Source organism: Rattus norvegicus, chromosome X (assembly GCF_021556685.1).
Source record: "Rattus norvegicus strain SHRSP/BbbUtx chromosome X, alternate assembly SHRSP_T2T, whole genome shotgun sequence".
Lineage (NCBI taxonomy): Eukaryota > Metazoa > Chordata > Mammalia > Rodentia > Muridae > Rattus > Rattus norvegicus.
Window position 1 is genome coordinate 153,759,307 of NC_141554.1, and position 16,408 is coordinate 153,775,714.

Consider the following 16,408-nt stretch of genomic DNA (forward strand, 5'->3'; position numbering starts at 1 on the left):
TTTTGTAGGTTTGGTTGTGTGTGTGTGTGTGTGTGTGTGTGTGTGTGTGTGTGTGTGTGTGTACACATGTGCACATGCATGATCTATATTTTTTCTCTTAAATTCTTGGGGTTTTTTGTATTGAATTTGCCTGTTTCTTTTTATTTTTCTTTTTTCCAGATTTTCTGCAATATTTTAGAACAGAAGAAAACAAACCAAAATACTAAACACTAACATCATACTACAACCCATTGAAGAGGACATGCCGAGGCTACAGGTACAAGCCTGTACTGTTGACTACAGAACTGGCTATGACCCCATTGTTCTGGTGACAGGAGTTGCAACTGTTGTATCTGGAGATGTCATATTCCTTCCCTAGGACCTAATTGCAGCAAACACACAGGATACTTTTTTATCTCCACACAAGAGTAAAAGGCTATTTCCAGTGTTCAGTCATCACAATGAGCAGAGGAGGACCTTTTGTTAACCTCACTGGCTTTTTCAAAACTGCTTGTACTTAAGTATCAACTAACTTACAATACCCCATCATTTCTAGGTACGATGAGCATGTTCAAAGGCATAGATGTGGATTTCCATCAATCTCAGTGTCAGCTGCTGCTCTGATGATCATGCCTCAAGAATGAGTGATGCCAGCAGCTATCCCCAACCTTAAGAGATCTGTCCTTTATCCTTCAAGGCTCTCAGTTAAGACCTTGTTCCTAGGAACATACTTGGGGCACAGCATGTTGTCCTCCAGGTGTTGGGGTGGAAATGTGCAAGCTCGAAACAGGAAGAGAGCAATCGCTTTCCCTTTCTTATGTGGTGCCTAGGCTTGTCCAGCATGAAACTGCAGCTGAACCCAATCACTTGAGGTCACAGAAAGGCTTGTCTCATGCACCACACACCACATTTCCCCATAGGTCTCTGACACTGCATTGGAAGTCATTGCCTCAAACTTCCTAGCATTGGCTGCAATTCTGGACCAAGATACCAACACTGCCTCGGAGGCACATCTAGTTACCACCATGGTGCTGAATTCCTCATAGAGCATAGGAGGATCAATGAGAGCACACATCTCCTCCTCTGGCATGGTGATGATCTCTAGGGGAACTGTCACCTAAGACTCTTCCCGAGATTCGGTCTTCATTTTTTTTTTTTTTTGTGAGATGTCTTCAACCTGGCCTCTTTGGCTGAGTCAGGAACATTCTTCAACTTGGGCTTCCTACAAGTGTGTCCTGGAGTCTCATGATCTTGTGCATTTTTCTCCTTTGGTTTAGAAATGCCATCTTTCTCTGACTTTTTGTTTTGTTTTAATTTTTCCCCATTGCTTTAGTCTTTGCAGAAGATGTGATCATTTGACTAGACATCTCTGGCATTCCACTCCTGCCCTTGGCTCTTCCGTGCTCTGCTTCTTGCTTCCTGCAGTCTCCATCTTGAGTTTAGATGAAATCTCAGAACGCGCCTGTTTGTTTTCTAAAGAAAGAGAACAAAGATGAGGAGTTGAGTGGCTGGGTGGGGAGTGAAGAGAATCTGGAGGAGCTGTGATCAAAAGATATCGTATGAAAAATATTTTAATTTTAAAAAGTACTGTATTTTTTAGAGAAAGGTAAAAAGATAAATTGTACATGTAGGTACAGGTACTTTATCCTGAAAGAAAGTATTAGCAAATTGAATTGTACATTTCATACTCTGAATTAGAAGAAAAATGATCTCATCAGTAAACTATATTGTTGTAGATTCTAGTCCTGAAATCTTGGTCCTCCACTGCTAATCCTGGTGAGAGAATTGAGCTCTCTATTCTATGAACGTTCAGCCAACCTTTCATTCCTTCTAGTTCTACTTGTAAATGGAAAATATGTTCTGAAACACTATAGTATCTTCCATTTAAGCTATATATTTAGGAAGAGAAAATAATGTATCTAGTATAGACAAGGTACGGTAGCAAAGAAACTGGTTACTGAGGAAGTTATGAAGCACACAATGACCAAGTATTTCTACGGTTATTAGGAATGAATTCAAATGAAATATCCTATTCCTTAGTATATCTGATTTCTCCTCTGGAGGACTAGACTCAACAAAAATGGGAGTGCTTCAGACATTTGGTGGCATCATTGAAAATATAGTTGCTGAAGGCAGACAGTGAAGACTAGACAAATTACAGGACAATTTTACCAGTGACTCAAAAATTTCAAAATGCTAGGCACAATTCCAGAACCAAGGAGAGGGTTGGTTGTTCGAAATAAGGAGTTCTATTTTTGTGATAAATCAAAAGCCAGAAGAATATACTAGAAAGTCAGAAAATATTGAAATCAATGATTTTTAGTAAGAAACAGAACTCAAAGGCATGAAGCCCTTTCCTGCTGGATACTAGCTGGAAATATTTGAAAAAGATAGAATAATAGTACTGAAAAGATGATGTGTTGACACAAAAACAAGTTTTACAAATTGCACTGGTGTCAACTTTCTGTTATAAAGTATGACAGCATTTCCCCTTTTGGGAGTTTTTAGTTTATATCTTTTGAAATGAAAAACAGTACAGTGGATTAAGCTGCGAAGTTCTATGGGAAGAATCAGAATTTAGAAATCAGGGGGTGGGGAGTGGTTTGCAAATTTTTAAACAGAGTGGGCATTTGTTGAATGTCAATTTTTTTCAGGGTACTGAAATATAGGATGGTGATTTATTCATGAAGACAGTAAAACTCCATCCAGCCCATATGGGTTAGATTCTAGATGATTAGCTGTAGAAATGAAAATTAATATGGGATTATATTGACCCTAAATGTCAGCAAAAGTTTCTTTTCAGTATTGGATATTCTTGGTTAACAGAAAATCCAACCTGCTGAGCCTAGTGATGCTGTGCAAACAATAATTGCTGAGATAAATGAACAGGAATAACTTTTATTATCTTTCCAGAAGAGTCTGCTACAACAGAGTGATGAAATTCCGTATAGTTTAAGGTTGCATTAGAATTTTCTTGACGAAAAGGGTCTCATCTGCTTCATATTTACATTTACACATCCAAGGGTTATTTTTTAGTATTTTTCTGTATTGATTAAGTACACAATTAATATTATTAGTGAATAAATTAATCCAAGAAGACAGGATAATTTTGGTAATTGTTTGCACTGTAGTTCCTCTGATAGTGAGAATATAATCAAATAGTCATTTGATGTTTTAAGGATATGAGTGGAGGGGTAAGAAATTTAGAGGCACATTTTGGTAAACAAATTTCTTTGTCATTTATTTTCAATAAATTTATTCATTCTTTGATGTGTCCAAAAATACCAGTTATTCTAGTATCATATCAATCTGGTTTCCTAACACTAAACTGTTAAAAAATGTATATAAAGGTTTTTGATGCCCTCAAGATATGGGCCAGTCTATCAAGGTACTTTGTCTTTCTACAAGGACAGTTCCAAATGACTCATTTAGTTCCTTTTAATTATTGCTGAAACATAAGTTAATCTTCTTTGCTTTTTCCTTGCCATTCTTAAAATGAATTGTGATGGTGCTTTTAGTATTGTTATAGTGTTAACACATGTTGTTTTCCAGAGACAAAACATAATGGACACAAAACAAAATGGATATCTGACAATTATACAATTTCTCTACTTAATGTACCTGTTTAATTATTTGATCGAATAGGAAAAAGAAATGATTGAAATTTAAAGCAAGCATTTAATTGCATCTGTTTGCATGGCAAATTTAAATTTTTATAACTGTGTTTATTGCAATGTGTTTTAATAAAGGAGATCATCTTGTTTGTTATTATAAGATATCAGTCTCTACAACACCCTACTTTAGACGTTTGCTCACAGACATGTTTGTATTTAAAGAGGTGAAGTTGATGAGGCCACCTTAACTAAAAACAAACAAACAAACAAAAAACAACAGGCAACTAATTAATGTCAAAGTAGAAGAAACAGGAAAGAACATACCAATTGATTATGCAGTACCAATAGTATATATATATATTATCATATACATACAAGAAACAGTATGAGAATTGAGCAACTCATATCAGATATATAATGTATGGGCATATCTTAAAGAAAAGAAAAAAAACCCATGCAATTGAAAAAGAACAAAAGGGAAGAAGGAAATGACACATTTACATTATAATTTCCAAAAGATAAAAATAAAATTTTAAATAAGGAGTAATAGAAACCTAGCCTCACAATATATTGGAATTGTTCACCTGGAAAAGGAACATTGGCTGGTACTTGTACTTGTTTGTGATGTACCAAAAACAAAACTCAAATACCAAGAAAAGGCAGGATGTAGGTAGCTTGGAAAGTAAATTGGTATTAGTAATTGGTCCTCCTAGTTCAGCATACATACAAATGGTCCTCTTATTCCTCATATAAATTTGTTATCTGAAACTACTTCATCCTGTTCTATGCCTCACCCATGATGGCCAAATCTGTCAGCATGGTCTGTACCTAAATTAAGCAAGTTGATATTGCTTGGGCCTTTATATGTTTCAGTTCCTTTCTTGCTTGCAAAATACGGGTACAGTAACTTTCATGCCACTACAAAAATTGTTTGCAGAATTGAAATGTTGTTTTCTTGGTGCAGGAAGAACACAGACCTATCGGACTTTGTCCTCTACTTATGATTCTGATGAAGTTTAATATACTACTAGGTAATTTTGTTGAGAATTTCTGGTTTCTAATTACAAAGAAAAATGAGGTCTGCCAATTCCATCATGAGTGAATACCTCCTTTTTAGTTCTCTTGGTTCTGCCTCCTGTCTCTCCCCTCCATGTCACTTTGCTCCAAGCATTTCCTTGAGGCAGCACTGAGTCATGGTTTAGAATAATTTCATTTTAGAACCCATACCTGAATAATTCATTATATCATCATCCTTTATTTTAATTAATGTTAGGTAAATAATACTATATGTATGGTAACCAGCCTTTAAAATAAGGAAATAAGATTTGTGATACTGTAAACCTTTTGTATTTCCCACTAGATGGTAAGGGGAGACCATTAAAAGAAACAGGCTGAGTTATAAGTGGAGATGTTTCTAGCAGCCTTAACACCTTCAGTGACTGCATGACAACAGGGACTACGAGTAGACAGAATATTAGATGTAAAAGGAAATGATAACGCATGTGGCTGTAAATAATCTACACAAGATTCTGAAATGGCACACTATATAGGTTACATAGAATAGTGTTTCTAAATTACTGATAAATTGATTCATTGAACATTATTAAAATATTCATATTCTGCTCTGTGAAAAACGATGTTAAAATCATGGAAGGAAACAGTTATCAAATAGAGAAGAGTTTTGTGAAGCACAGCTCTTGCAAAGATAAATCTGTTGAAGGGCAAATAAGATCTTTCTGTCTTATTTTATATGGCACCAATATGAAAAATAGCATCCTATACAAATAAATTTGATATACACATAGATCTCTGAATGATTTGAAGTATTGTGTAAATTTTCTTGCTGATTTTGTGCTTTAAAGTGTGTATATTTAAGTGAACACAAACATATCTGTAGTGGTATAAAATAAATAAGGGTTTCTTTTATTCCATGCTATCTGGCCCCTTAGGGCCACAGGCATCTGTGGGATAATTTCATCTCAGTCAGCAAAGCATCTCACCCGCCAATCTCCATCCCTTCTCACACTGCCCAGAGCTACTCTCTGAGCCCGTATCAATCTCTCTACCTATCTAGTTCCCAGGTAGGTTGTTACCATGCCAAGCATACATATCCCAATTCTGTGGTGGGCCTGGTGCATCCGGCCACCATACACTCTCTTGAACTCAATTAAGTCACCACATTAAAGAACACATCACACAATATCCTCTGATCTAATTAATAAGATATAATTTGCCCATCTAGACAACACAAAATCCTGTATACATCCATTCCTTAAGAATAGTCATAACAACCTGTAATATGTCCAGAAAAGAATCAACATCCGATGCCATGTTCTCTCAGCTCCTTTTTCCTCGCTCCTGCCTGTTCTGCCTCTCTAAAACTTTTCTCTGGCCCATCGCTTCTTCTTTTCCAATGACAGGCCTCATTTTATCCTGTACTTACCTTCACCTGCATAATGACATCAAGCTACACACATTTCTCCTATTTCACTGGGAAAATCAATGTGAAGGCATGGGGAATCTTTTCCCTCACTAGTAGATTTGTTGAACTATCTGCTCCTATCCTTGGTCTTTTTGCCTCCCTATAGTACTGTGGTTAATTACTATTACTTAGTTCCTTTGCCTCCAGCTTACATAAAGATTTCCTATATGCAATTGTCTCTTGCCACTCTGGCATCCATCAGTATAGACTTCCCTCAGTATCAAGAGAATCTTGAGTATCTTTGTAAGTTGAAACAGTAGATAAAACCCCTATTACCTCATTTTGCATGGGTAGCTGCTATTATTCCATATCTCTATCATCCACAGTATACTTTTTTCTAAAATGGTAATTGTATTCTTTGTTACCATTTCACAATTATCTCTTTTCAACCATTCCAATCCTGCCTCTAAATCCTGATGTTTCTTTGACACTGTGTCCGTGATAGTCACCTATACCCTTATGCTGCTAGATCTTTCCTTTCCATGGATATATATGACCACACTTTCTTTAAAACATCTTGCCTTCCATAATGCCACGTTCTCTGGTATCCCTGCATTGGCTTTGTATGCTCATATTCTCTGGCTATTCATTTCTTTGCTGTATCCACCTCCCAATTCTTTGTCTTAACATTAATGTGTCCCATGACTTAGTTGCAAGACCCCCTTAGTAATTAACCATATACATTTACACTGAAATTCTTTCTAGTACTGTAATGTGCCAATTTTATTCCCTTTAGAATGTTTATCCCGTCCTCTAGAACAGTATCCTGGTTTTCCATAATTCAAAATCAACATTTATTTGTTATTCAAACATTTGAAGTGTAAGAAATATTTCATAAATGTGTCCTTGAAAATTAAACATTGGTCATAAAAGATAACATTGACATTTAAAGGACAGTTCACTTAACCTCACTGAATGTGGTACAAATTCCCCATACTATGTTAGCCTTCCTCCTTCCACCATTCTCTATCACAGAACCACTGACTTCTTTTCATTTTAGTACTTCTAATTAAACTCAGCTTAATATTTATTTGATTTCTGGTTATCTACTCCAAAATTCTTCTAGAATGCTAACTTGTTAAAAGCAGGTTAATTTGTGTTACTATACTCAGAACCTAGAACAGAACAGGCGCTGACCTTTATAATGGACACAGAAATTATATACAGAATAAATTCAATAATATATCAGAAGTGCAGATTGAAAAAGAATTCCTATGAAAATTAGCAGAGTAGCTGAATCATCATCACACTTCATTTATAGTAATAGATGAGTAAGCAAAATAGAATTATGACAGCATGGTGAGCAGGATAAACGGAGGAGCTTCAAGACAGGGGGGACTTGGAGGAGCAAGGCTGATATTGGGATGCAAAGTGAATTAATTAATTACTCCATTAATTAATAGCCTCACTCCACTTCCTCTCTTTCTTTCTGCTTCCTAGGCACAAATGAAACATAATTAGTTAAATTTCTGTTCCTGTCACCAAGCCTTTCCCCGATTGCTTGGTCACCAACTAAAAGGCATACATTGCTTTTGTCAAGGTGTTTCATTACGACAACAGGAAAGTGACTAATACAGTATCCAACCTTATATTTTGTCTACCCATTTGCTATTTCTGTCTTGCATCTTTGCTAAATATGGTGAAAATAAAACCCATTGGCTTGATAAATTCAAGTTCAGCTGAAAGAAAACTAAAGAAAGTATTGCAGCACCCCCTCCTGTCTCCCTGATGATTTTGTGTTTTTTCAAGTGTTTGTGCACCTGGGTCCTGTGGTCTATATGAAGAAAAGTCGATGACACTTTTTAAAGGAGTGTCTTTGATATTTTATTATAAAAGTAAATTTCAGTATAGAAATATTACAAAATAAAACACTAATTATTCCTACAGTACATATCCTTTATCTGACACCAAAGTAATTCAATACATTATGTGTCTTACCCTAGTTTTCTACATGTACAAAGAAAGTATTTGCATGAACATTTAGACAAATTATTTTTGCTGAGTCAGAAAACCATATGGATGATATGTATGTGTGTGGAAAATGTGTGTGTGTGAGAGAGGGGTGTTGGAGTATGGTGACATTTCCATAGAGGATACATAGGTAGGTCAGTGACTGGGGAAGGAACCTTTCTGGAATATGTTTAGCTTTGCTGAGAGGTCCAAATAGCAAGAAGCTGGAGAAAGTTAGTATGCACAAATCCTTTCCCTCTGTATTTATCACTGTTACCTTTATCTATGGACATCAAACTGCAGGCTCTGCAGCCCTTCAGTACAGATTCAATATAAACCATTCTCCAGCAAGCTTCCAGGCCATTAGTTCTAGATTTGCGATTCTGAGCTATCTAGTTTCTTGAACTGAAAAGCTACAGAGTTCTTTACTTCTCCACCATACAGACAACTGTTTTTGACTAACTAGTAACATTATTGTGTAAGCAATCCAGTAATTCCATATATACAATGTCAATTTCAGTTACTCAGTCATGACAGAATGGTAACCCTTCTAGACTCAAAACAGCTATGATTTACCTGCAAAAGACCTACACAGGAGTGAGCCCATTAATACTCAGTCAAGGAGGAGTGGAAAGCTATGAGGTTCCACTCCTCCACATAGATTTTTAAATGGTAAAAGATGTTGTGGAGCAGTTTCTTTGGCGATTCATGTGCCTACAGATTGCCAATGATTTTTAAAGTAACCCCTTACCCATTTCAACAAAAGTAACTGATTTATCATCTACACACACACACACACACACACACACACACACACACACACACACACGCGCGCGCGCGCTGTCTTCTGTTCCTATAGAGAAATCTGACTCATAATTAGAGAGTAAGAATTGCATAACAGAAATTTTATACAAATATGTTCAGTGAGAATAAAATTTCACCATGCAAGGTGATTAGGGCCTAGATACTGGTTGAACAACATGAATATTTAATAATACTATAAGAAGGCTTAAATTTTTAAGTGATTAAATATATTAATTTTCTTATCACACCAAACAGGGACTCAGAAAACTTATGGATACAATAGATGTGTCTACCAAGATGACTGTGGTTATGTCTTCATAGGGGTATGAATATACAAAAAGTCATCAAATTCTACATATTAAATATTTATAGAAACATACAGACTGTTTTAGAAATACCTCAAAATTCTCAGAATCATTTTGACATCATTTTAACTTCAAATCTTACATATTGAATTTTCTCACCTCCTCTGACAGTCTTACTTCTTTTTACCAAAGCTTTGTCCATTTTATTAATCTTCTGAAAGAACTTTTAGACATCCTTACATATCCAACTATTTTCTCTGTATAAATATATCAATTCTTGCTTTTGCTGATGTTGGATCCCCCCCCAATCTCAGATTTATTTTTCTTTCTTTTTTAATTTATTTACAATCTAGCCATTGCCCCCACCCTCATTTCCCCTTCTTCAGTTCCTCATCCAGTTTTTCCTCCACACTGTCTCTGAGAGGGTGCCCCCCTACCTTCAGTCCTCCCCCTCCCTGGGCTTCAGTTATCACAAGGATTAGACACATCTCACACTGCATTGGTTTGTTCTGTTGTTTCAGTTTCTGCACGGAAATTTGTGCATATGGAATAGTCTGTTGGTTGAGTCCATTTTTAATTTATTAATTTGCTTTGTTGTTGATGGTGTTCAAGTTCTCTTCCTTGTTTCAGTGGAAATATTTATAATATTGAGGCGATGACTAAGTTTTAGTACCGGTGAGATGGTCATGTCCTCTGTGTGCTGAAGTACTGGGTCATTAAAGGTGGACCTGCTAGAAGAGTTTCCTGGGAAAAGATAGTAAGCCTTAACGGAGGAATCCATGGTCCCTTACTTGCTTCTAGTGCAGGAAATATTCCTTATCAAATTAGAAGACCTAATCAGAGAATGCAGGGTACAGGCCATGTGGGACTCCTGGTGCATGTGGTTCTTTCAGTGATCTTGCCCAGTTTCATGATGTCAACCACCAAATGTAAAGTAGAGCCTTCCAGTTTTTTTCTCCAAAAGTCTTATGTAAACACCTATTTTCTTGAATTTTTTTTACTTAGATAATAATCCATGGTGGCTTAGGTTATATTGCAGAAATAAAAGAATGAGATGCCCAAATCTTAAAAGAACAGTGTTTATTTCCCATTTATCATGCATGCTTTCTGAGTCATTGGGGGTTGAGGTCATTGTGGTCACTCACATCTTATGACTCATGTAGATCTTATTTTGGTACTTAGTTGCATGGTCACAGAGGCTGTAAGATGAGAACATACCAAATAATAAACACTGATTCTTGATGCTTTTGCTGAAGAGTAACATATGCACATTAGTTCGCATATTCCTGGCATTCTAAAGCAGCTGCTTTTACTCTGCCTTATTGTTGTTATGCCTACACACATTATTCATTACATTATTTGCACATTAACTCAAAAGATCCATAGATGTGGTTGTATGTACAAGTACATAGATGTGGTTATATTTACTGCTTTTCTACTATATCATCAATATCTACAATGGTGTCTCGCATATAATAGATATACAATAAATATTCATTGCACTCTATTTAGTAGAATTCTTTGTGTAGGTTTTTGGGGATATTTGGTGATAATAATACTAGGCCATGATTCTTCTAAATTCACCTATGACCATAATACTTGTTTCCTTAGGTGCTCTCTCATTTTCAGCATAATCTAAATAGCATGCAATTGCAGTAGGCTTCATTTTGTCCTAAGTGTAGTTTGAAAGATTTATTTAAAATTTCCAAATGCTTAGAATTTCCCATGAATTTCTACTGTTTGCTTGAAAATTTTAGTTTTATTTTACAGTACTCATAGTTAACAATGGATAATGCTGAAATGCAAACTTTCTACTATGACAGACCTAACATTATTTCTCTCTCTCTCTCTCTCTCTCTCTCTCTCTCTCTCTCTCTCTCTCTCTCTCTCTCTCTCTCTCTCTCGTTTAAAAAGCGCTATTAGAGTAGATAAGCATGATATTTAGGATAAACTATCATATCCTTTGCAACTGTATGCATTCTTACCATGCTAAATGTTCGTTTTATCTTGTTGCCCCATGACATTATATAAGTTTTAAGAAGGAGATAAAGACTTATCTCTAGTAAGCTGACATAAACTTGCATTTTGGAGACACAATCAAGTGGATTGTACCTTATATGGATTTTGTACTTCTATCTATATACATCTAATTTCTCCAAAAACTTAAGTCCTTAAAACTCACAAACTTATGAGACCATTTGAATTCTCTGATTGCTATCAATGCTTTGAGACTTGTCACTTTTCTCAGGAGATAGAATCAAAATTGCATCCTTTTACACCCTTTTATTCTCATAAGTTCTGCTCTGACTTATTTTTTCAAATCAATCATTGTAGAGATCTCAGCTTATACTGCAGTTAGAATCTACCAAAAACATGGTGTGGACAGAAGACAGGCTGCTCTAACCCAGTATACTACCAGTGATTAGATGCTTAAAATTCATTCTGGAACAAGATTTTTATTTTGTTGTCCAAAGGATATGGTAGCTGCCATCTTCTATGATGTAACTATATCTGTCAATGAAAAACACTAAAAGCTAATTTGTTCTTAAAATACTACGTTTTTTAAAAAAATTAATCTGCCCTTTTGGCAATTTGTGATAATAAAACACAGGGGAACAAGTAAGTATCAAAATGTATGAAAATTTTCATTTTATCAAAACTGCTGGAGGTCATTGTAATAATAGTATTATCAAAATTGATCCTCAATTGTTTTATGATGGTACTTAATAATCAACTTTAGGACAATTATGGCTACATGAAATCTCCTAGTGGTTAGAAAAGAAAATTGATATTCTTTATGGAGCCATAATTAACATACATATATCCTAATATATCACACATATTGTGTGTGTTACTTGGAATAGTGTGCTCTGGACATTTGGCATGGCTTTTATTTACTCAAAGGTTCATATGTTGGCAGCATGACCTATGTGGTAGTGGTGGAATCTTTAAATGATGAAGCCTACCAGGAGGTAAGATTATTTTGGATTAATTAAGGTAGTCTCTCAAAAGAGATTGAGGAACTCAGCTGTTCCTGATCTTGTTTTGAGATACAACATATAATGAATGTGTGCTCTGCAGCCTGATATCTATGATGAGATTCTGACCAGAACTAATTTGATGCAGGTATAATAACATTGAACTTACAACATATTTTTGCTAGATAGTCTATGCTAGACATATGGTTGAATACGTAGAATGTCCTTTGATAATTAAGTTGATATGTGTAATTATTGGAAAGTGCTTTGGAACTAGAAGAGATTAACCAATAGAATTGAATTCCTTAGGCACATACTCTTGAAATGGAATCTTGGTATTCATCCTCCTGTTTTCTATTTCTCTGCCTTACTCATGGTGTGAGATGTTTGTGAAAAAAACATATTCTTCTTTAAGAAAATTTTAACTGTTTTATTAATAAGTAATTAATAGAGAAGTAAAATAAATACTACTTTAATGATAATTACCAATCATTGGAATTTTAACATTGGAATTTTTTTATTAACTTGGGTATTTCTTATTTACATTTCGAATATTATTCCCCTTCCCGGTTTCCAGTCCAACATCCCCCTAACCCCTCCTCCTCCTCTTTTATATGGGATTCCCCTCCCCACCCTCCCCCCATTACTACCCTCCCCCCAACAATCACGTTCATCAGGGGTTCAGTCTTAGAAGGACCAAGGGCTTCCCCTTCCACTGGTGCTCTTACTAGGCTACTCATTGGTACCTATGAGGTCAGAGTCCAGGGTCAGTCCATGTATAGTCTTTGGGTAGTGGCTTAGTCCCTGGAAGTTGTGATTGTTTGGCATTATTGTTCATATGAGGTCCCGAGCCCCTTCAAGCTCTTCCAGACCTTTCTCTGATTCCTTCAACGGGGGTCTCGATCTCAGATCAGTGGATTGCTGCTGGCATTCGCCTATTTATTTGCTGTATTCTGGCTGTGTCTCTCGGGAGAGATCTACATCTGGTTCCTGTCAGCCCGCACTTCTTTGCTTCATCCATCTTATCTAATTGGGTGGCTGTGTATGTATGGGCCACATGTAGGGCAGGCTCTGAATGGGTGTTCCTTCTGCCTCTATTCTAAAATTTGCCTCCCTATTCCCTGTGAAGGGTTTTCTTGTTCCCCTTTTATTTTTTTTCTTGTTCCCCTTTTAAAGTAGGAGTCAAGCATTTGCATTTTGGTGACCCTTCTTGAGGTTCATGTGTTCTGTGCATCTAGAGTAATTCAAGCCTTTGGACTAATAGCCACTTACCAATGACTGCATACCATGTGTGTTTTTCTGTAATTGGGTTACCTCACTCAGGATGATATTTTCCAGTTCCATCCATTTGCCGATGAATGTCATAAAGTCATTGTTTTTGATAGCTGTATAATATTCCATTGTGTAGATGTACCACATTTTTTGAATCCATTCCTCTGTTGAAGAGCATCTGGGTTCTTTCTAGCTTCTGGATATTATAAATAAGGATGCTATGAACATAGTGGAGCACGTGTCTTTTTTATATGTTGGGGCATCTTTTGGGTATATGCCCAAGAGAGGTATAGCTGGGTCATCAGGCAGTTCAATGTCCAATTTTCTGAGGAACCTCCAGACTGATTTCCAGAATAGTTGTACCAGTCTGCAATCCCACCAACAATGGAGGAGTGTTCCTCTTTCTCCACATCCTCGCCAGCATTTGCTCTCACCTGAGTTTTTGACATTAGCCATTCTCACTGGTGTGAGGTGAAATCTCAGGGTTGTTTTGATTTGCATTTCCCTTATGACTAAAGGTGTTGAAAATTTCTTTAGGTGTTTCTCAGCCATACGGAATTCCTCAGCAGTGAATTCTCTGTTTAGCTCTGAACCCCACTTTTTCCATCTTTATTAACTTGAGTATTTCTTATTTACATTTCGATTGTTATTCCCCTTCCTGTTTTCATGGCCAACATCCCCCTAAACCCTCCCCCTCCCCTTCTGTATGGGTGTTCCCCGCCCCATCTTCCCCCCATTACCGCCCTCTCTCCAACAATAATGTTCACTGGGGGTTCAGTCTTGGCAGGACCAAGGCCTTCCCCTACCACTGGTGCTATTACTAGGCTATTCATTGCTACCTATGAGGTTGGAGCCCAGGGTCAGCCCATGTATAGTCATTGGATAGTTGAACCTCATTTTTAATATGGTTATTTGTCTCCCTGCAGTCTAACTTCTTGAGTTCTTTATATATTTCAGATATAAGCCCTCTATCTGTAGTAGGATTGGTAAAGAACTTTTCCCAATCTGTTGGTTGCCGTTTTGTCCTAACAACAGTGTCCATTGCCTTACAAAAGCTTTGCAGTTTTATGAGATCCCATTTGTCGATTCTTGATCTTAGAGCATAAGCCATTGGTGTTTTGTTCAGGAAATTTTCTCCAGTGCCCATGTGTTCGAGGTGCTTCTCCACTTTTTCTTCTATTACTTTGAGTGTATCTGGTTTGATGTGGAGGTTCTTGATCCATTAGGACATAAGCTTTGTAGAGGGTGCTAAGCATGGATCGATCTGCATTCTTCTACATGCTGACCTCCAGTTGAACCAGCACCATTTGCTGAAAATGCTATCTTTTTTTCCATTGGATAGTTTTGGCTACTTTGTCAAAAATTAAGTGACCAGAGGTGTGTGGGTTCATTTCTGGGTCTTCAATTCTATTCCTCTGGTCTATCTGTCTGTTTCTGTACCAATACCATACAGTTTTTATCACTATTGCTCTGTAATACTGCTTGAGTTCAGGGATAGTGATTCCCCCTGAAGTCCTTTTATTGTTGAGGATAGTTTTAGCTATCCCGGGCTTTGTGTTATTCCAGATGAATTTGCAAATTGTTCTGTCTAACTCTCTGAAGAATTGGATTGGTATTTTGGTGGGGATTGCATTGAATCTGTAGATCGCTTTTGGTAAAATGGCCATTTTTCCTATATTAATCCTGCCAATCCATGAACATGGGAGATCTTTCCATCTTCTGAGGTCTTCTTCAATTTCTTTCTTCAGTGTCTTGAAGTTCTTATTATACAGATCTTTTACTTGCTTGGTTAAAGTCACACCAACGTATTTTATATTATTTGGACTATTATGCAGGGTGTCATTTCTTTAATTTCTTTCTCGGCTTGTTTCTCTTTTGTGTAAGGGAAGGTTACTGATTTGTTTGAGTTAATTTTATACCCAGCCACTTTGCTGAAGTTGTTTATCAGGTTTAGTAGTTCTCCTGTGGAACTTTTGGGATCGCCTAAATATACTATCATATCATCTACAAATAGTGATATTTTGAATTCTTCTTTTCCAATCTGTTTCTCCTTGATCCCCTTTTGTTCTCTGATTGCTCTGGCTAGAACTTCAAGAACTATATTGAATATGTAGGGATAAAGTGGGCAGACTTGTCTAGTCCCTGATTTTAGTGGGATTGATTCAAGTTTCGCTCTATTTTGTTTAATAGTAGCTACTGGTTTGCTGTATATAGCTTTTACTATGTTTAGGTATGGGCCTTGAATTCCTATTATTTCAGGACTTTTATCATGAAGGGGTGTTGAATTTTGTCAGTGTCTAATGAAATGATCATGTGGTTTTGTTCTTTCAGTTTGTTTATATAATGGATCACGTTGATGGTTTTCCATATATTAAACCATTCCTGCATGCCTGGGATGAAGCCTACTTGATCATGGTGAATGATTGTTTTGCTGTGCTCTTGGATTTGTTTGCCAGAATTTTATTATTTTTGCCTCAATATTCATAAGGGAAATTGGTCTGATGTTCTCGTTCTTTGTTGGGTCTTTGTGTGGTTTAGGTAAAAGAGTAATTGTGGCTTCATAGAAGGAATTCGGTAATGCTCCATCTGTTTCAATTTTGGATAGTATTGGTATGAGGTCTTCTATGAAGGTCTGATAGAATTCTGCACTGAACCCATCTGGACCTGGATTCTTTTTTGGATGGGAGACCTTTAATGACTGCTTCTATTTCGTTAGGAGTTATGGAGTTGTTTAAATGATTTATCTGTTCCTGATTTAACTTCGGTACCTGGTATCTGTCTAAGAATAGTCTATTTCCTCCTGATTTTCAAGATTTGTTGAATATAGGCTTTTGAAGTAGGATCTGATGATTTTTTTTAACTTCCTCTGATTCTTTTGTTATGTCTCCCTTTTCATTTCTGATTTTGTTAATTTGGGCACACTCTCTGTGTCCTCTGGTTTGTCTGGTTAAGGGTTTATCTATCTTGTTGATTTTCTCAAAGAACGAGCTTTTGGTTCTGTTGATTCTTTCTATGGTCCTTTTT

At 36.5% G+C, this 16,408-nt stretch overlaps 1 pseudogene; it reads right to left on the bottom strand.

The window, feature by feature from the left end:
* Positions 1–664: 664 nt before the first annotated feature.
* Positions 665–1,411, bottom strand: Dppa4-ps6 (developmental pluripotency-associated 4, pseudogene 6; annotated as a pseudogene).
* Positions 1,412–16,408: the final 14,997 nt, after the last annotated feature.